This window comes from Canis aureus, chromosome 29, assembly GCF_053574225.1.
Source record: "Canis aureus isolate CA01 chromosome 29, VMU_Caureus_v.1.0, whole genome shotgun sequence".
Classification (NCBI taxonomy): domain Eukaryota; kingdom Metazoa; phylum Chordata; class Mammalia; order Carnivora; family Canidae; genus Canis; species Canis aureus.
This window is the reverse complement of record NC_135639.1, coordinates 30,031,413-30,052,153: the sequence shown is the minus strand read 5'-3', so window position 1 is coordinate 30,052,153 and position 20,741 is coordinate 30,031,413. Positions and strand designations below refer to the sequence as shown.

At 44.5% G+C, this 20,741-nt stretch overlaps 1 long non-coding RNA gene across 10 annotated transcripts; it reads left to right on the top strand.

Annotated features, from left to right (window-relative positions):
* Positions 1-38: 38 nt before the first annotated feature.
* On the top strand, positions 39-15,978 carry LOC144301297 (uncharacterized). Of its 10 annotated transcripts, none has more exons than XR_013368124.1 (5): positions 39-504; positions 2,719-2,862; positions 3,896-4,303; positions 13,114-13,209; positions 14,385-15,978. It is a non-coding gene; the product is annotated as an uncharacterized LOC144301297 (long non-coding RNA). The 10 variants fall into 10 exon arrangements; XR_013368118.1 differs by having other exon boundaries at positions 2,719-3,336; positions 14,385-15,068; XR_013368120.1 differs by lacking the exon at positions 3,896-4,303 and having other exon boundaries at positions 14,385-15,059.
* The last annotated feature ends 4,763 nt before the right edge of the window (positions 15,979-20,741 follow it).

Sequence of the window (20,741 nt, the reverse complement as noted above, 5' to 3'; positions counted from 1 at the left end):
GCACTGATGTATTGGAATCTAGAATACTATATGGAATCACCAAACAAAGAGATCTCCAGGAGGCAAGGCTGGAGCAGAGACAGGTGGGGCCAAGAGGAAGCCAGATGAGGAACCTGGGAGGGAATGATCATGTAAAGGCAGTCACTCACCAGGAGCAGGCTGAGACCACGTAAGACCAGAGGGGATGCCTAGCAGAGAGGTGGAGCCCTGGCTCTGCTGGCATTTCCTCCTGCAGCTGGCAGTGGGGGTGTGTGGGCCCCAAGTGCATAGTCTTTGCTTCTGTGGGGTTCTTGTCAGTGTGTGCATGACCCAAGGAGAGAGCCAAGAGGGACTCCAAGGCTCCTGGCTTCCAAGCTCTGCCCAAGAAGAGCTGTCCTACCCTCAGGAGAGCTTTACTGTAACCAGGCAATTTAGCCTCCCAAGCAGTTGGACAGGCCCTGGAGATAATAAAGAAAGAAAGTAACAGAGTGGATCTGCAAAGCCTTTAATACACAGCATTAAAAGGTAATGGGAAAATCGATGGGCCTATACAACAGGGTCACCCCAACTGCCAGCAGTGCTGTCTTTAATGGGACAGTTGGCGCCCCAACCACTACAAGGCCACTGGGCAGGGACCCAGCCTGACCTCTTCAGAGCTCAGATGGCCTCCTGGACCCTGGGACTTCCTACTTGGATCAGAACCCTAGGGGCCCACCGTCTTTTCTTCCATGGGCACATCCCACTCTCCGAACCCTGGCCAAGTGACGTAATAATAGCTACCATTTATTATCACTTACTATGGGCCAGGCTCTGGGCCAACAGTTTTCTGAATTGTTGCATTTAGTCCTTACAACTCTATAAATTAATTACTATTACCGGAGTCTGTATTTCACATATTAAGGAAAAGAAGATCCAGAGAGATGCATGTGTCCTTGATCGTTGGCTAGGAGACAGGGTGGTCGGGTCAACACAGATCATAGCACGTGAGCTGGAAAGGGTCTCACAGAACATCTGGTCTGACCCCTCAGGATGGAGGAGTGCAGCAACTTGCCCTGGATTGTACAGCTGCTCAGTAGAAAATGTGGGACTATAAAGCAGGTGTTCTACCTTTTAGTCCTGTGTTCTTTGTCCCCATTATATCATCCGATCATTTTCATCCACAAAGCACACACTCCACTGGCTTTGGACTTCAGAGTCATTCATTGTAATTAAAGGGATGGTCACTTAGGAATTGTTTCAATTCGATGCAAAGTTACTAAAGCCGTTCCCTGTGTTCTGGTGGAGCGGGGGTTGAAGAGCAAGGAGGTCTGGTTATTGTTCTTAAACAACAGCATCTGGCTGGGGATAGAAAAACACACAGACCTGAAACAACCTTAGAATAACTCTAAGACAACAAATAAGTAGGAGAGTAGGGGATGCTAAGCGGGCACACTGTGCATCGGGGACTTAACAGTAAAGGAAGGTAGCCTCCGCCAGAGGAGGCTGTGTGGGGCAGGTGCGGGTGGTGAGGCGCTTGGCCCCGGAGAGTTGGAATTAGAGAAAATGGGGAGGGGGCCTGTCTGGTGGCAGAAACTGCCGAAGTAAAGGCCTGTGGCTGGAGAGAACACAGCAGACCTGCAGGGAAGGAGGATTCACGCAGCTGAAGCAGGGAGATGTGTTTGGGGTGGCAGGGGACTTGGACTCCGTGCGGAAGGCAATGAGGAGCCAATGCAGATGGTTAAGCAAGGTAATGCAAGATGACAGCGATGAGCTTAGGAAGGTGGAACTGACGCTGGCCACCCTAGAAGGTCCGAAGGCTGGAGGACTGAATTCTAGGTAGGAGGGTGATGAAGGGAGCCTTCCAGGCAAGAAGCAGTGGTGGTAGTGGAGAAGGGTAAGAGGCCAGAAAGCAATCGAGGGGTGAAGCCCAGAGAGGCTGCAGCGAGGGGTCACGGGGGCTGGGGGCATGGGTTGAAGGAGAGAGGGTATCAAGGGGAATCTATGTGTTACAGACCCAAGAACCGGAGAGGAGGGTGACTAATGGGGTGGTTTGGGAGTTGAGTTCCGGGGTGTGGGGTGCAGGTGGGGAGGGAATTATTTGGGAGGAAGGATATCAGGCCACATACAGGAAGACCCAGGGAAGGGAAACAATTGGAAAAAGTAGCTTTCTTCTTTTGAGGGCCATTTTCTTTTGAACTTCTAATGGGAAAAGAAGTTTCCATTGTGGTTTTTATCCCTCCGAATGTTTCCTCCCCTTAAGCTCCCTTCAATGGGCTTGTGCTGTGAGCCAACGGAGTGGGGTTAGGGGCAGGGGCTCGGGGGCCCGCTCAGCCTCACCCACCTGGGGCCCAGGCAGTAAAGGGAATGCTCACAGCGTGGTCAGCCCCCTGGATGAGAGGCATGCAAAGTGCTTACCCAGATGCCTTGCACACATGTGCTCCATATGCGTTAGCTACCGCACGGTTATAAAACCAAGTTTCATATATGACTATGAACATGTGAACTGGTTCGAGCTCCCAGACCACCGAAATGGGTCGAGACTTCCATGGAATGTGGAAAGGAGGTGGAGTTGGAGGAAACGCTGTCAGCCTGGGTTAGCAGGAAAGTTTGAGGTAGCAACTTGCCCAAGCTCACCCAAGTGTCTCCTGCCCTGGTCTCCCAAGGGGATTGTGGAAACTGCAATTCCTGGGGCCTCTGTAGACTCAGAAAGTGGAAGCTTGGGGACAGGGCTTGGAACTGTGCTTTCAATAAACTCCACAGGTGATCCTAGAGCAAACAGAAGTCGGAGAACCTCATTTTATCTGCTAACGTGAATCTCCTTGGCAAGATCTCCAGACTATGTGATCACTACCAAAGTGACGGGGAGCTCACTCCTCCGCTGACCAGCTCATGGACCTCTTTGGAGTGAGTTCCTGGTTAATAAAGTGTCTCCCAGTCTCCTGACTCCCTAGGACAAATGAGAGGCAGAGGAGGGAAGAAAAGGGAAGTAGGATCTGGAAGCAGGGAAGAGAGGGAGACTGAGGACGCAGGAGACGACTGAGCCGGGGGCAGAGGATCGGCCGTCACTGGGGTGAGGAGAAGGGAGCGGTCAGAGCTGGCTCCCTCCCGGTGCAGTCACGCCAGTTATTAAAGGAAAGAAGAATGAGTCTCTGTATCTCGGTGGAGCAGGGCAAGAGTCATCAGCAGCTGTTATTAAAATCCTTTCCTCACCAGTGAAAGACACTTATCGCTCTTCATCAGCAAAGCTCTCTCTTTTTGAAAAGGAAAATCAACTTAACAGGTGGGGACTGTCCTTTCACTCCTCCTGTGAAAGCGTCCAAGGCGGCCTGCCTCCCGACAGCCCCCCAAACTGGTGTGGGGCTCACAGAGCACCCCCAGGTTAGCAGGAGAGAGATTCTGGGCCCGCAGTGCCTTGGCACTGTATTCACCAGTGGGACTCTTGCCCACTGCAGGGAATGTGTGGGTGGCAGCTGTACCTGATGCAGGGGTGCGGTACAGGGCGGACGGGATCCCTAAACAAGAAGTCCTCTGGGGGAGTGCTGTGGCGGCATAGCTGCAGGGGGCAGGGTCAGAGTTGAGCCCTGGGCTCCTGCTGGTGCCCCTGCACCTGCTCTCGACTTCTTCTGTCCCCCATCCCGCCAGAGGCATCTATCCTGAGCACCTCGCCACCTTGCTGACAAAAACTCAGAAATCACCCACTGCAGCAGAAAACCCATCACCAACTACACACTTTAGCTCAAGCCCTTAGCTCAAGGCTCTTCCAGTCATGGCCCGGGGAACCCTCCAGGTCTGCACTCGCCTTGCCCGGCCAGGCTGCAGGCTAGCAGCGCTAGTCACGATTCCCCAAACCCATGCTGCCCTTGCCTGCCTCCTTGCTTTTGCTCGAGGCGGAGGCGGTTGCTCTGCCTGTGATGCCTCTCTCTCTCTTCTCTGCCAGGTGATCCGCTTCGTGGCCCAGCTCAATGTCTCCTCCTCTGGGAAGCCTTCCCTGACCTCTCCAGGCAGAACTAATTATTTCTTCCTCCAGGCTCCCATAGCAGGCATGCTACTGTTTTAACAATTAGCGCACTATATTCTAGTTGCTTGTAATCCCTTGTTTATATCTGTCTCTCCTCATTATAGGAAGTTCTAGCAGGAAGGGGAGGGGGGCTGTATCTTGCTCCTCTTTGTATCCCTCACATAGTTCTTAATAAAAATACTAGCTAGCCTGTATTGATGGCCTATTCGGCACCCTGAAGGGCCTTCATATACATTATTTTGTGTAATCCTCCAGAGTGTTAAACCCATTTCACAGAAGAAGAAATTGAGGCTTGGGGAAGTGAAATGACCCGTCCAAGGACGCATGGTTAGTCGACAGCAGAATAAGTATTAGAAACCAGGACTGTGTGAGCTTAGTAAATGTTTGACTGACTAAATGACTCCCCTGTACCCCACCTCTGGTGCCAGCGGCTTCTTAGGCAGACTGGCAGAGGTACCGTGCTGATGTCTAGCTCCTGAGCCAGATCCATTAATCCAGCCCTCCCTGTGTCTGTGTGCTCAGGCTTTCTCTGCCTCCAGGGCATCATACTACTTGCCTTGAAGGCTTTGTCCGCTCTTCCCCAGACAAGGCAAGGCCCTAGAGAAGAATCTTTGTCACCTTCCTGGAACCAGCCCTCATCACTCACCCACCCTCCCTCTCCCCCGTCCCGCAGTCCCTCCCCAGGCCTGCTCTGCAGTCAGCACTGCAGCTTCTGCAGCCTCCCTCCCTTGTCCTCGTCTAGCCCTGGCCTGAGTCCTGGAAACCCTGCACAGGATGGTGTTCTCACTTCCGGCCCCAGGCTTCATGGAACTTGGGAGAGGGACAGAGCTCCGGGCAGTTGTCACTACTTCTTCCTACACTGGGGGATGCAGGAGTAGATCGTCTCTTTTTAAGCCCCAGTTTGTAAGGCCAACTCCGATTTCATAGCTTTGTAAGAAGAGTACTGAGTGTTGTCATCTCTACAGGCCCCACAATTCCTGGCCCAGACCTGTGTGGGTAGGTAGATGCCCAGGAAATAGTAAAATGAATTCATGGAAAACACTGAGAACTTGCATGAATGATTTCCAGACACACCACTCTCCATCTCAATACATCTTAACATATCCTGCGTCAATCTTCATGTTGCTCCCTCTGGCTCTAGAAAGGATGGTGTCTCCTCACCCCTCCTCTCTCAACCTGACCCCTCCATCTCTGCTGTGCCCATGTTGCTCCCTCTGGCTCTAGAAAGGATGGTGTCTCCTCACCCCTCCTCTCTCAACCTGACCCCTCCATCTCTGCTGTGCCCACCTCCTTGGAGGGCAACTCTCCCAACTGCCCTGGGACAGATCAGTGGGCCATCATGCTCTCCCCTCCACTATTTCCAGCGCTCTAGCAAACTGGATGGACCCCACTTTAAAGGACCAGCAGAATTTATCCTATTTCTGTATCTTCTTAACCCAAAGTAACGAAGTACCAATCATAGAGCAGAACCTGCCGTAGAAAAGAAATGTGGTTCAGTACCACCCCGAGGGGCACAGTCGAGGCAAATCACACCCGTGGTTCCCCAGTGCCTGTGACAGTGCCTGGCACATGGTTAAAGCTCAAGAAGTATTTGTCGGGTGAATAAATGAATGGATGGATAGCCATCGTGTTTGTGATACTTTTCTGTTCATTCCAGGTCTGTCTATCTCACTAACACTGCTGTCCTTCTAGCTCTGTTACTCCAGGGACCTCTCTCCACCCTCCCCTCACCCATACCTCCATCAGTTCTTACCTTTTTATCACCCCATGGCTTCCCCACCCCATTCTATAAAGCACCCAAAGGACTGCACAGCTCCCACCTACTCACTTCCATGAGAACAACCCTTCTCTTCCTGGGGTTTCAGCCTCTCCCCTCCTCTCAATTGCCCGAGTGCCCTTATCTCTTCTGTCTTGGCTCATTTCCCTACAAATCCGCACCATGATGGGCTATTTCAGCAAAGAACTTGCCTCAGTCACCTGACCCCTAACTTCCTGACCTCCCATCCTACCCGTCTTTGGCTCTGAATGGCTCCCACTCTTTCTTTCTCTGCCAAGGGAGATTGCCTGAGAGCCCTGCAGATCAGCATCACTACAAATGCACGCTACCTGCCTTGACAGCTTTTAAAAAATGTGTATTTAAACAATTTTATAAAGGGAAAAAAATCTCTTCGCCTCCTCGCACCAACTGTTTACATAATTCAGTGACCTTTTATGAACCATAGCATTGTATTAGCATCATTTTCCAGGGTAGAAATCAACTTATCCATCCTATTTCATCCTCAACCTTGTTCGCCTAACATTTTTCTGTACACTCTTTCTCACGTATTGACAGAGAACTCCTATTTATCATTTGAAATGGTTATATAATATTCCATCATATTAATGTTCCATCGTTTACTTAACCATTCCCCGATTGTGGAGCATTTGGGTGGTTTCCAGGATTCTCCTGTTATGAACAGGCAGCAATAAACATCTTTTTGCAAATAGTTTGTATTTCCTTTTCAGTTATTTCCATGGTGTATATTCCCAGAAGAGACATTATTGGGTCAAAGGCTACGAACACTTTTATGGCTTTTGTTGCAAGTTGCCAGACTGGCATCCAGAAAGACTATACTAATTTGCAATTCTCTGGTCCTTTTATTCATATTTTGTAGCTTCCTAATGAATTCCTACAAGGTTGTTCCAAATCTCCTGGGTTTGCCAGGGGCCTCCAGCCACCCTCACCCTCCAGACCAGAGGTAATTTTACTGAGAAAGTCACAGGCATGTGTCCCCGGCTTTCCTCAGCTCCCTTCCCCATCAAGATTTCTATTTTCACTCCAACTGATTTCTGAGGAAGAGGTGCCCAATTTCCTCCCAACAAACCTCCCTGCCTGCAGAGTGACCTCATTCCCTTCTGTCTCTTCAAAACCGTGCTGCATTCACTTTTCCACCCTTCACATCATCCATCTCTTCTGCTCTTTCTCCAGCCTACAGACATCTCGTCTCCCTTTCCCTAAAAGCCATAAGCAATTTCCATTCTCTCCCAAACTATTCTCTTCTTCTGTCACCGTCCATCTCTCAGAAAGGATGAGCTTCACATCACCTTCTCACCTGCCACATTCTTCTCTGCTTTTTGCCCTTTCATTAATGACCAACGCTCAACCGAAGCGGCCATCTTAAGGCCACCAATGATTTTCTCAAACAAGTGATTGTTGACTATTGTGCCCTTGGGAAATTCGCTCCTGTCTGGGGTGCCATGGCAGTGCAATTTCCTTAGAGCCCCTTCTTTCCTATTAATGTTGTACCTCTAGAAGTATCCGTTCTTGGACTTTTTAGTGAACTTCAAATTACTTCTGCCTCTTACTCTACAGCAGCCAGAAGAATTGGGTGGGAATGTGGGAATGATCCCATTCCCACCTCTAGTGGTAAGCAATGACTGATCTAAGGCCATGAGTAAAAACCCCTTCCTCCTACCACACTGATGGTTCAGGGGAAAGCAGACCAGAGCAATCAACATGTGGCACTTACGTGTGACCTATGGTGACTTGGTGAGAACAAAGCTCAAGACTTTTGTTTCATAGCTCAGAGAAGCCAGTTGTTTCTCTCCTCTTGGGTGTAAATGATAAAGCATATCAATCTAGTTGCTGATTGCTGTTGGCTACCATCTTACAACCTTGAAGCGATCTGGTATGAAGACGGAGTCAAAACACAGAATAGAGCAGAGTTTAGAGAACTGAAGTATAATGGATCCAGATCCCTGATGGTCAGCAGCTGGGATTTTTTAGCCACACAAGTCAATAAATTCCTTGTATTATTTAAATCATAATGCTTAAGGCTTTCTGTTACTTGCAATTGAAACTTATAACCATTAGAGCCCTCTTTACTAGTCTCCTTTTATGCTTTTTATCTCATTGCTCTCACCCATTCTAGCAGCTTCCACAATCACATCTATGTGGATGATTCCTCTACACCCCTAGCTAACCCCTGTCTCCTCATCTCCAACTCCAGCATTGCCAGCGTTTTGCTGAGTAGCTGTATGCAATCTATGAAGCTTTCATTTTAGCACCATCATTTAACACCACCATTTTCACCACCACCCAAGCCAGATCAGCTTCCTTTCTTCCCCATGTCTGATTGTTTAGTTGTGCTAGTTTGAAACTTTAGAGTTATCCACATACTCCTCTCCTTCACACCCCACAATCAACGATTACAGTCTTACACTTTCACCTCTGGCTGCATCCTCACCTTCGTTACCTCTCTTCCAAGTTGACTCTCTTCCCAGTTGGTCTTCTTGCCTCCTGGCTGCCCCAGCTGCTGACCACCCTACACAACACCTTTATCAGAAACGTCTTCCTGAAACCCCAAAGCAAGCAAATATTTTCAACGATTTTCCAATGTTTCAGATTTATACCAAATTTTGCATCCTAAATCTTTAAGTCTTCCCCTGCAGGGTCTCTCCTGATCTTTCTGATCTTATAATCCCATTACCTTCTCATTGGTGCCCAGGCACCTGCCAAAGTAGGCTGTTTACTATTTCTTTCACATCTTACTGCCAATGAGATGGATCCCACCTGGACCACCTTCCCTTCATATTTCACCCATTGAAATACTGCTTATCCTTTAAGACTCATCTCAAAAGACATTGCAATAAGGTATACTGTGATTTCTCCAAATAGATACATATTTCTTTTTTGAACCCCGACAATGCGTTACTCTTGTGGCACTCATCAAAATAGAAAAGTAGATTTTTAAAAATCTCTTAAGCACAGAGCGCAGGGTCTTGAAAATAGTAGGCACTTAAATAAATACGACATTAGCCCAAATCAAGGGCAACCTTATGGATAGGAGATGCTATAAGAAGGTGCCTGACAAGGAGACTCTTATTCTTTTATCCCCACCTCTTTTTTTTCTTTTTCTTTCTCGTATTCCAGCTAGGGATCTATCAAGTCAATAAGCATTTATTTGGTACTAACTATGTGCAAGTTAACCTTTGAATCTGGGAGTTGCTAGCTTTGAGCTCTTGCATCCTGGGATGATTCGGAGCCATGGTTCTCTAAGCATGGTCCATATGGATGTTCCTGGAAGGTGAGGGCTGATGGCTGTATGGCTATTAAGGCTAGTGGGGAAAAAACCCAACGGACTGGATCCTGGCCTGGATCTTTCACTAACTAGCTGTGTGACTTTAAACAAGTCTTTTCACCTCTCTGGGACTCTCTTGCTCCTTTACCTATGACACAATACAGTTAGGCTGCAGTGTTTCCCAAAGCGTGGACCTCAGAACACTTGCATCAGATTTACCCAAGTGACTTTTAAAACTCAAAATTAAAAAAAAAAAAAAAACCCTCAAAATTCCCTGGACTCAAGTCAGTCCTTTCACTGCTGAAAATGAATCTTTGGAGGGAGGGTCTAGGGGTCTTCAGCTGAGCAAGCCCTCCAAGTGATTCTTATTCCCACTCAAGTTAAACAGCTCTAGAATTTTTAAAATTACAAAGTTCCTTCTATTCTAAGATATGGGGATTACTGGATTAAGTAATGATTTCAATGATTTTGCAGTGAAGAGTAGAATGGATGAGTGAGTAATCCAGAGGGCTGCTTGCCCTAACAAAGTGTTGTGGAGCAAAAGGTTAGAGCATCCCTACTCTATGGTCTGCTACCAGGGTCACAGCCCTAGGGCCACACAGTCACTGCCTGCTGCCTGCGTGTCTGCTCATTTGCCTCCTTTCTTATCTATCTTATCTCCCTTTCCTTTCTTCTCTTCCTCTTTTCCCTTCCCCCATTTTCCCATCTTCCCTCCCTTCTTTCCTCTTCACTCCCTCCCTCCTTCCTCCTTTTCTTTTTCATTTTTATTTCCCATTCTTTCCAAAATCCCATCGGCACCCGGGTAAACACATCATTAGCCATACATTCATTTGCACTTACCTAATATACTTTCTTTTTTTTTTTATGAAGTCTTTCCGGCTCTTTCAATCAGATGTGAACATTTCCTGCTCAGAACTCTCAAAGCACTTTGAACCTCTCTTATGCCATTAATCATACTTTGCTGTGTAATATTTCTAGGTCTGCTCTATTGTAGGCCCCTGAGGAAAAGGCTGCTTTGTTCATTTTTATTTCCCCCTTCTACAGTGCCTAATGTGGAGCCTTGCACATGTTGATCATATTTTTGCATGTATGTAGTATATCTTGTTTAATAAGTATTTTCACAGACATTAGTGAATAGCAGATACTGAGTAGGAATTTGCTGAATGGATCAATGAACGAATTCTTCTATTTTCCTTATCCTGGCTTCGAACTTGTCTTATCTCCTGTCTTAGAGGCAGACTTGTACAGTGACAAGACCACTGAGCTTGGAATCAGAGGCTTGAGTTTGAAAGCTCTTTCTACCTTTTAATAGCTGGGTAGTTTGGGCAAGTTGTTTGACTTCTCTGAACTATGATTTTTATCAATAAAGTACACATATAGAATGCCTTATTTTTAGGGTTGGAGATGATGAACTACAATTACTTGTGAAAACATCTGGCACATAGCAGATAATTTTAAAATACTCGTTAAATGAAATATTCCCTTCCCCCAATGCTTCACTTCTATTAGACTGCCCCTTAGGGCAAACACTGGCTTTTCTAAATCTTTCCCTCCAGATTTGTATGCTGTATCTTGGTGCACTGCATATAAAGATGCACAGAGTATATTTTGTGGACTCTTAGAAATAGTGTGATAAGGTGAAATACATATGGGAAACACACAAGCTGAAATGAACAGACTGTATTTGTCAGGATTCTTTGCTGCAAGGTCTATAAGCCCAAGTCAAACAAGCCTAAAGAAAGAAAAAAAAAAAGAATTTATCGACTTCCATAAATGAAATGTTGTAGAATGGGTATGGCTTTAAACACTGCTGCATCCAGAGGTTACAAGACTAAAGTTAGAGTCCTTCTAATTTCCCATTTCTGTGGCTTCATTCTGAGGCAGGATTTCTCTAGTTGGTGGGAAGGGTGGCTATCTTTGTGTCTGCATGCAGATCTCATGGAAGGATTCTCATTGACCCTGCTTGGGTCCTATGTCCACATATAGATCAGTCAGCAGGTCCAAAGGATGCAGTACTATGGCTGGCTCAGGCTGGGTCAGATGCCCACTTCTGTGGCCCATGGGGAAGGATGCAGTGGTTGACTGACCATAGGAATGAGGGGGAGGTAGTTCCTCTAAAAAAGAAGGGATGTCGACAGACAAAACTGGTTTAGTGACAAAGAGAAAATACATCCTTTTCCATAAGATGTTCAAAACTTCCTGCTTTGTGCTTTTTAAGGGGCCCAGCTTAATTCACTGTTATTAGGGAAAATGAAACCATTTTGAGTGTCTCTAAGCCTTAGGCTCAGGACTAAGGTCTAGGGTAAAGCAGAGTTAAAAAAACAAAACAAAACAAAACAAAAATGGAGCACCTGGGTGGCTCCGTGGTTGAGTGTCTGCTTTTGGCTCCGGTCATGATTCTAGGGTTCTGGGATCTAGTTCCACATCCAGCTCACCACAGGGAGCCTGCTTCTCCCTCTATGTCTCTGTCTCTCTCATGAATAAATAAATAAAATCTTTAAAAAACAAACAAGTGGGGGCAACTCAGTGGCTCAATTGGTTAAGTGTCTGACTCTTGGTTTCCACTTGGGTCAGGTTGTGATCACAAGGTCATTGGGATGGAGCCCTGGCTCCAGCTCTGCAGTGGAGGTGGAGTCTGTCCTCTCCCTCTGCTCCCCCACCCCCACACTCTCTCTTTCTCTCTCTCTCTCAAATAAAGAAAATCTTAAAAACATAAAAATAAAAAAAAAAGGGAGACTAGGTTTGAAAATTCCCTGAGCGGACAAAACCAGTTGAGTCATACAAACAAAGCTCAATTTAGCTTATTTTGTAAGACTAACTTGACCTGGGTCATTTCTTTCTTATGTCTCTGAAAATGATAAGCATAACTGAAGCTGTTTCTCAAGGTTGATGGGAGGTAACCACTGACCACTTCCCTATCATGTAAGGAAATTCTATTTTAACCAATGCCTTTGAAGAATAAACAGTCACTGCTGTCTCACTACACATGCTGCTTTGTAACCATAAACTCCTGAGCCCTATTCCATGTTTTGGTTTGAGTGCTCCCAGTTTGCAAATTGCCTTTTTGGTGTGGGCATGATTAACTTCTACCAACGACTACTTTGGTTATTCATTGGTATTGCTTCTGGTATTTCTGAACTTTTGACATTCTATGGTGTGAGAAGTGGAATTTGAAAAAGACTCCCAATGATTTTGAGGCCCATGAGTGAACAGGTGCTGGTACCCACAGAGCCCATTGCACTCCCTGCTATCTTGCTGCCCCTGGGATTCAAGGGTAAGTCTCTCTTGGATCCAAGCTCCACTCTCTGACTATATCGTGAATTTTGTTTGTCAAAACCTTCTTGGCAAGTCATCCTATTTTGTTTAAAAGGCTTTGTTTAAAGGTTTCTGTGTTTTGGAATTGCTGTTGAAAAACAGCCGTTCATGGCCCTTCATAGTTAAGACATCTTAGGAAAATCTTAGGAAATCTAAAGGCAGAGATGGGTTCCACCTGTTCTGTGGACCAAATTCTTGTGTCTTTTTGGAAAAATGGGTGAACTTTTGGAATTGTAGTGGCCACTTTGGGGAAACTTTCACTTAGATAAGTTTACCTTAAGGAGCATCCTTTAAAGAGAAATTCTAAACCTCTCAGAGACAACAAAATGCATTCTCTGATTGGTTTGCAGAAGCTTCTAAAAGACAAAATGACTCATAAGCAGCCCTAGAAGGATCTTGATGGCATGCAAATAAAAATTTTTTAGTGAAAACTCTTTGGCCATCGGAATACGTACTCTTAACTTAATCTATCTGCCCGAAACACAATTTGGATACGATTATTCTTTTAAGTTTTTTGTCTGAGACATGGTTAAAAATTTTAAAACAATAGCAATAAGGTCTGATATATCCTAGTATAATGTTTTCAATCATAATTCCAGCTATTATCTTAAAATATTATACATCACAAAAACATCCTAATTTAGTTGGTGATTGCGTCATTTGTGTGTATGTGTGTCTATATCTGTGTGTATGTGCACTCTCATCAGATCTTTAACCATGGCCATTTTTAAGTCTTTTTTTTTTTGTTGTTGTTATTTATAGACAGCTTTGCTCTGATGCTTTTGCAGAAGTGTTCCTGCAAAAATGCCTCATGTTCAAAAAGATACTTGGAAAAGACCCTGACAAGTCTTCTAAAAAGTAGGTTTCTGATTAACTTTAAGATCGTTCACTAAACTGGGTAAGAATTTCTAAAACTTTTATGGAAAACAGATTGATTCACAAAGCTATTAATCCAAGATGAAGCAAAAACAAGAATTAATTGCATAACATTGAATGAACTGATGAACATGATTATAATTTTTATGACTTCATTCAAAACATTATTAGTTCTTTAATGTACTGTTTTCTAGATTTAAGGACCTTTTTTCCTCCCCTCTTTAAACTGTGTATACCTTACAGCAATTTGGTAAAGTGTACCTTTGCAACAAAGGTTGAAACACTTATGTTTTTCTCTCTATCTGATCCATCCAGAATTCTGAAACTCTTATTAAATATTCTTCTTTTTTCATGATGGTATATGTATTTGTATAAGTTCAGTAAGAATCTATTATCCTTGTTACGAGACACAATTGAATAAGTCCTAAGTTTGGCTTCCAAGCTTTGAGAAGCTTTTGAAAGTCCAATCTGAGATTCCTTATGAAAAGTTTGAGCAAAGCAGTTTTAAAAGAGCCTATATTTACAATCAGTATTCTTGCTGTGCTTATGTAAATAATCAGGCCAAATTTATTGAAACTAGACTTAATTTGCAAACAAAGTAGCCTTACTTTGGTTATCTTTGATAGAAATGGGGATGATTATGGAGAGAAAAATTATGTTTCAGTAACGTGCCTTTGTGGATATCAGATTCGATTACTGCTAATTGTCTTTGAGGTTTTGTTTTCTAGCTGTAAACTGGACTGGATCCTAAATTCTTCAGTTTCTTCTAACATTTGGCTAGAACTCTCCAAATTAACGTTTCCAATTTTCTCCCACTCTTTGAACTTGGAATCACTATGAAACTAAAACTTTCCCTTTCGTGAAGCCATGCAACCTAAAGCTGGACAATCTGATGTAAACTTCAAGGAAATCACTGCAACAGCTCATGTGTGGACAATTTTCATGCCTGTGGCTATGTGGCTGCTCAGAAAGATCACCAGAGACAATGACGCTGTAAACCAGGAAAATTTGTCAGATTGCCACTGCCTGCCCTCGCTCCATCTGAAGATGCTTAGAACCTGACATCTAAAAATCTCCATTGGCTACTGTCCAAATTTGGAAACTGAATTTATAATTTTCTCAAACTATTAACCTTTGTTTTTCTTATGTTTCCATAGGATTGCCTCTCGTTAAATCGCCTGATTGCTCACATCATGTAGAGGCCTACCTAAAGTGGAAGCTTACCTGACAGCACCCCCAAAAGAAAATGTCCTCATGTTCATTCTGTCCTGAGTAGTCACCAGGATATAAGTTTGCTAATGTAGCATGTTATGCCTGTATAAATAATTTTAAAAAAATCACAATATGCTTGAGTTATTTAATTGGTTAAATCTTGGCTCCTGGGGAATCTCTGCTCTGGGGAATTTCTCAATCCTTGGCTCTTGTTCTCCTCATAGTCATCATATTAACCTCTCTGGTGTGTTACAGACTCTTGAGGGTTTTAAATGCCAGGCGGCAGCCACTTAAAGGCCAAATGGTATCCATCAGGCTCGGAGAATTGGATGAAATAAAAAATAACCACAAGTGACATAGACAGTGGCTGCATGGCCTTCTAGCCTGACAACTCAACTCGTGGAAACACTGAATGTGTGACTCTTGGATCTGATTACATCAGGGGTGTTACCTGAGAATAGTGCTCTATTGGTTGGTCATGCTCTCTGAGAGGGGAGAATTGTTAAAATAAAAATTAGATGGAGACCACCTTTGAAAATTCCCTGAGCAGACAAAACCATATGAGTCATATAAACATAGTTCAATTTAGCTTATTTTGCAAGACTAACTTTTTTTTTTTAAAGATTCTATTTATTTATTTATGAGAGACACACAGAGAGAGGCAGAGACACAGGCAGAGGAAGAAGCAGGCTCCCTGCGGGGAGCCTGATGTGGGACCGATCCCAGGACCCTGGCATCATGACCTGAGCCAAAGGCAGATGCTCAACCACTGAGCCACCCAGGTGCCCCTTGCAAGACTAACTTAACCTGGGTTATTACTTGCCTACTACTTGTCTAATTACTTGCCTATTACTTGCCTACTATGCCTCTGAAAATTATAAGCAAAACTTAAGCTGTTTCCCAAGGTTGATGGGAGGTAATCACTGACCACTTCTCTATCATTTAAGAAAAATCTAATGTTATAACCAATCCCCGTGAAGAATAAATAGTCACTGCTTTCTCACTACACACGCTGCTTTATAATGATATTCCCCGGGCCCCATTCCATGTTTTGGTTTGAGTACTACAGTTTGCAAACTGCCTTTTTGGTATAGGCACAATCAACTTTTACTAATGACTACTTTGGTGATTCGTTGGGTTTAATTCTGTTTTTTTCTGAATTTTGACAGCAGTGGTAAAAAACAAAAACAAACCACTGGCTTTCTCTCACAGAGCTTCCAGTCCAGTGAGTCCCCAGAAACCTCTCTCTGCATGGACCATCGCCATTTCTAAATGCTCTTCCCTACCTATGATCCTTGGTTTCCAGGAACAATTTCCAGGAGATGCTAGTTACGGTACACAAACTAGGAGAAGTATCACTTTGTGCCGTTATCATCCATTTAGAACCATCACTTAGGTGGCTGAGCCAGCATCTCCTGGCAGAGGTTACAGAATCAGAGACAGTGAGATGAAAACACGAGTAAGGTCAGCTCCCTTCAGAAGCTTATGCCCAGTTGTGGAGGATCCCACAAGGAGAAGATTGTGGGGATTACATGGGTGTTTTTTTTTTTTTTCATTTCGTTTTGTATTTGTAAATTTAAAAGTGTTGAGGGATGCCTGGGTGGCTCAGTTGGTTGGGTATCTGACTCTTTTTTTTTTTTTTTAAGATTTTATTTATTTATTCATGAGAGACACTCAGAGAGGCAGATACATAGGCAGAGGGAGAAACAAGCTCCCTATGGGGAGCCCAAGTGGGACTTGATTCTAGGACCCTGAGATCACGACCCGAGCCAAAGGTAGATGCTCAACCACTGAGCCACCCAGATGCCCTGGCATCCGACTCTTGATCTCAGCTTAGGTCTTGATCTCAGGATCATGAATTTGAGCCTCATGTTGGACTCCAGGCTGGGTGTAGAGTCTACTCAAGGAAAAAATATGTCGAATTGTGGTAAAATACACAAAGCATAAAGTTTATCTTGTTTGCCATTTTAAGTGTACAGTTCATTATTATTAAGTACATTCATGTTGTTGAGTAACCAGTCTCCAGAACTATTTTGTCTTGTAAAACTGAACCTCTGTACCCATTAAACAACAACTTCCCATTCTCCCCTCCCCCAACCCTGGTAACCACCATTCTACTTTCCGTTTCTGTGAATTTGACTAGATACATAAGGGAAATCCTATAGTATTTGTCCTTTAGGGACTGGCTTATTTCACTTAGCATATATCTTCAAGATTCACTTATGTTTTATTTATTTATTTATTTTTCACTTATGTTTTAGCCTGTGACAGATTTCTTTCCTTTTCAAGGCTTATAATATTCCATTGTATGTCTATACCACATTCCAGGTACACTTGGGTTGCTTCCACTTTTGGGCTATTGTAAATAATGTTGCTATGAACATGGTGGCCAAGATCAGTTCCGATGGCCAGAGCCTGAGTGTTCTGAAGCTTGGCAACATTGGCATGAGAAAGGGCCCAAGTAGAGCCCTGAATGGATAAGCCCTGTGTTTGAAGGGGAAGCGTGAGGGCTCAGGGCGCCCTCTTCTGGTGTAGGCCAAGGTAGAGGAAGAGATGGTTTCCTGGACCTGAGGAAGCGTGTCCAGGTTTGAGGGAGAGGATCCAGAAAGAAAGGAAATGCCAAACTTTATCTTCCTCACAATTTGTCCAGCCCTGGCCCTGATTTCACACTTTGTTGACTAATCTTTGGAACTCTTGTCAGGCCGTTCGAGATGACTTCCAAGCTGTAACATTGCGCTAATTACTTTAGGAGAAATCTTGACTCATTCTCCCAGATTCACTGCCCTCCTCTTCTGAGCCTCCATCAAGGCAGCAGCCGGCAACCCCAGCCACCCACCAGCAGAGCTTGGCTTCCCTCCTCTGCCATCCTGCAGCGCCAATTTTACTTTTGTTTGCCAGAGTCGCTTACATCAGACTTGGTGATTTATCTGTTTCCCTGTCGTCTGCATGAGACTGAAGTCTGGAGCCAGCCGTATGCCATGTGCCCGTGCTGTTCCTGGCACCGAAGGGGCAGGTGTTCAACGTGGATTTTTTGGAACGTGGAAAAACAGTAGTTCTAAACCCTGATTAAACGGGGGGCTGTGTGGTGGTGCCCAGCATGAGTAGAGTGTTAGCTGGAGGCCGAGCCAAATAGAAGGAGAGTGTCCAGGGGACTTTGAAATGGCTGCCAAAGACAAGGGAATTGCTTGTTGGAACCAGGCGACCCAGGAGCAGGTTTCACGGTGCGGTAGATCAATACAATTCTTTCTAAGGAAACAAACAGAATCAATGCCAGCTTGCCCCAGGTCTCCGAGCAGATCTGAAAGCCACGGCACCCATGGATGGCTTCATGCTGACTTTGTGGAATACAACAACGTTTCCCCATTTGGGAGCCTGGAAGACACTTTATTGAATTTCATACCTGCAATTGCCCCTGGGCCACTGAAGACCCAATACACAAGCATATAGCAACAGACAAACATACGATTGATGGGTCAAACGAGTCCTTTGATATTAGGGCTGGCATCCTTGCTGCCATTCCATGTGCCTCCACCCGCAGCAGACATTGCCCACTGACATCCACACACTCGCTTGCTGAGCAGGGACGTAGCCTCAAAATGTTCTCACCAGTGTTTGAGGCAACCATTGCCAAACGTTCATGGCTGGGACTTAATGTGAAAGCTTTTTACCTTTCCTGATTTAATTCAACCTAACATCATTCCAGTAGGTCTCCTTTCTACAGGTTTCTGGAGGGCTGCTCTAGAGGCTTTGTGAGCGAGCCTATTTGGTTGTTGAATAGCTTAAATTGTTAAACCTCCAATTCAATTAAAACACAGTGTTCTTACTGCAGGAAAGGCCTTGGTTAGGTGTTGAGAAGGAGCTTCTTAAAACATTTCCAAAATCTACCTCCTTGTAATTCTTCCCAATGGCCCCATACCTGCTTTATGGACAGCACACAGTATGCTTCTCCCTTGTGACATGACAGCCCTTTCACTACCTGAGGATGGTTGTGCCGTCTGTAACTCCTCCCTCCCTCCTTAGTCTTCTTTTAGTTATTATGTTTTTCTAGAGGAACTCTTCTAAGTGCTTCTAGCTGTTTCTTACAGAATTTGGTTTTCAAACCCCTCATTCTCTGGTTCGCCTCCTGTGGTCATGCTCCAGTTTGGCTACCTTCCTCTCAAACTTTGGTGTCCAGAATACACACAGTGCACAAACCAACACAGAAGGACATTTAGGTAAAAGTTTTGATAGATGAAAAGGAGTTCACTAAATTAACAAGGTGTATCAAGGTGTCTCCAGGCACAACTTGTTTGAGGTGAATCATGCAGACTCTTGTACAAACCACCTCCTGTTAATTTTTATGATTTAACAATTATTCTTGGGATTATAAAAGTTCAGAGTTCTGAAGATGCTTAAAAGGCACAATCACCCCCATCTGATGATTGAAATTGCCAGACTACATCATGCCCTGCAAATAATGGAGGTCTTGAGTATCTTCCCTAGAGAAATCTTCATGATTTTTGAAAGCAGTCCATTCCATTTTTTGACTCCTCTGTTCAAGAGTTCCTCCCTTTCAGTTGAAACCTGCCTCCTTGTACTGTTAGTCATTTTTCAGAGTTATCAAGAGTTTCATTTGATCAGCAATATTCTAGGCATTGTGTGCGCATGGGCGTATGCATGCCAGTGGACATGAGTGCTCCAGAGGGGGGATCAAGGTGGAGGAACAAGGACAAGTAAACTCAGATTTTTGTCTCCAAGGAAATGACACTTTTGTGGGGGCAGGGGAATCACACACACACACACACACACACACACACTCACACATACACACAAACCAAGGTTATTATCAAGCATGGGCTAGCTAATGTGGAAGCACAGAGGAAAAGGTAGTTACTTCCAGTGAAAAGAGCAGAGATGACCTGTTCTTGTGTCTACACAGCAGCCAGAATCATCTCTTTAAAAACCAAATTGGATCACATTACTCTCCTGCTCAAAACCCTCCATGGCTTTCTACCACACTCCAAAGTGAAGCCAAGGTCCTCATGGTGATCTATAGGACCCTGCCTGGCCTGGCCGCTCACCACGTCTCACGACTCATTTTTCCACTGGTCACTGTGACTCCTTGCTGTCCCTTGAAGCCACCATACTCCTGTCTTAGGGCTCTCACCTGTGTGCACTCCCCCAGGCCTCCAAATGGCTTGCTTCCTCACTTCATCTAGTTTCTGTTCCATTGTCAGCTGTGCTGAGAAACTTCAAACCCACCCCCCACCATGACTTGTCATTTGCTATCCTTCCACACTGCCTTATTTACTAACTAAAATTTATTACTACCTGATTATCTTTATGTTTATTCATTAACTGGCAGTCTCCTAGTGCAATGTAAGCTTTAGGAAGACATGAATTGTATCTGTTCTGTTCCTGCTGTATCCCTAGTGTGGCAAATAGGACCTGACATATAATAGGTACCAAATAAATATTTGTGGAGTGAGTGAATGAGTCAATCTTCTGGATAACTTATTCTAAAAAACTAGCAGCAGTTGATATTAACAGCTAGTGTACTTGATTATAGTTTCTAGAAATAAGTTCAATCTCTTTGAAAACGAGCCCTAATAGTTTCTCACTTGAAATAGTGTGGTGTGTCCCACTTTTCATGATTTCTCAAAGATTTTGACTGTGGCTCTGAGATCTGCAAATTCTTTCAGCTGTTTGGAAGATTTTCTACCTAGGCCTAGGGACCTAGACAAATCGCATGCACAGAGAATTCACATCTAGCATGAGGATTACAGTCTCAAGTTAGCATAGAAAGCTCATATCATGAGCATCCAGTGACATATCATGGATGTTTCCTTGAATATCCTCGGTATTGCAACAAATCACTGATTCTTTAATTGTGCACCCAAGGAATTGATTTGTCTGCATTAGGAGCCCTGCAGTATGTAGAATATGGATCTTTGAACACCCAACTCACTCTTACTTGGTTAGATACTTTTCTTATAGGAGGTGTTTGGGAGCTAAGTGCTGGAGTCAGAACCTGGCTCCATCACTTACTTACTTGCTATATGGCTATAAGCAAGTTATTCAAGCTATGTATGCATTAGTTTCTTCATCTGTGAAATGGGATAATAATAGCACCTGCCTCATAGGGTTATACAGAGGACAAAGTTTATTAATGTATATCAGGTCCTTAGACCAGCACCTGGAACATAGTAAGCATTTCAGTTAATATCAGCAATTATTTTATTATCTCCCACCTCATGTTCCCACTAGGGCATGGGCTCAGTGAGTGGAAAGTTAGGCAGAATGTGCTAGACTATTTGAATTGT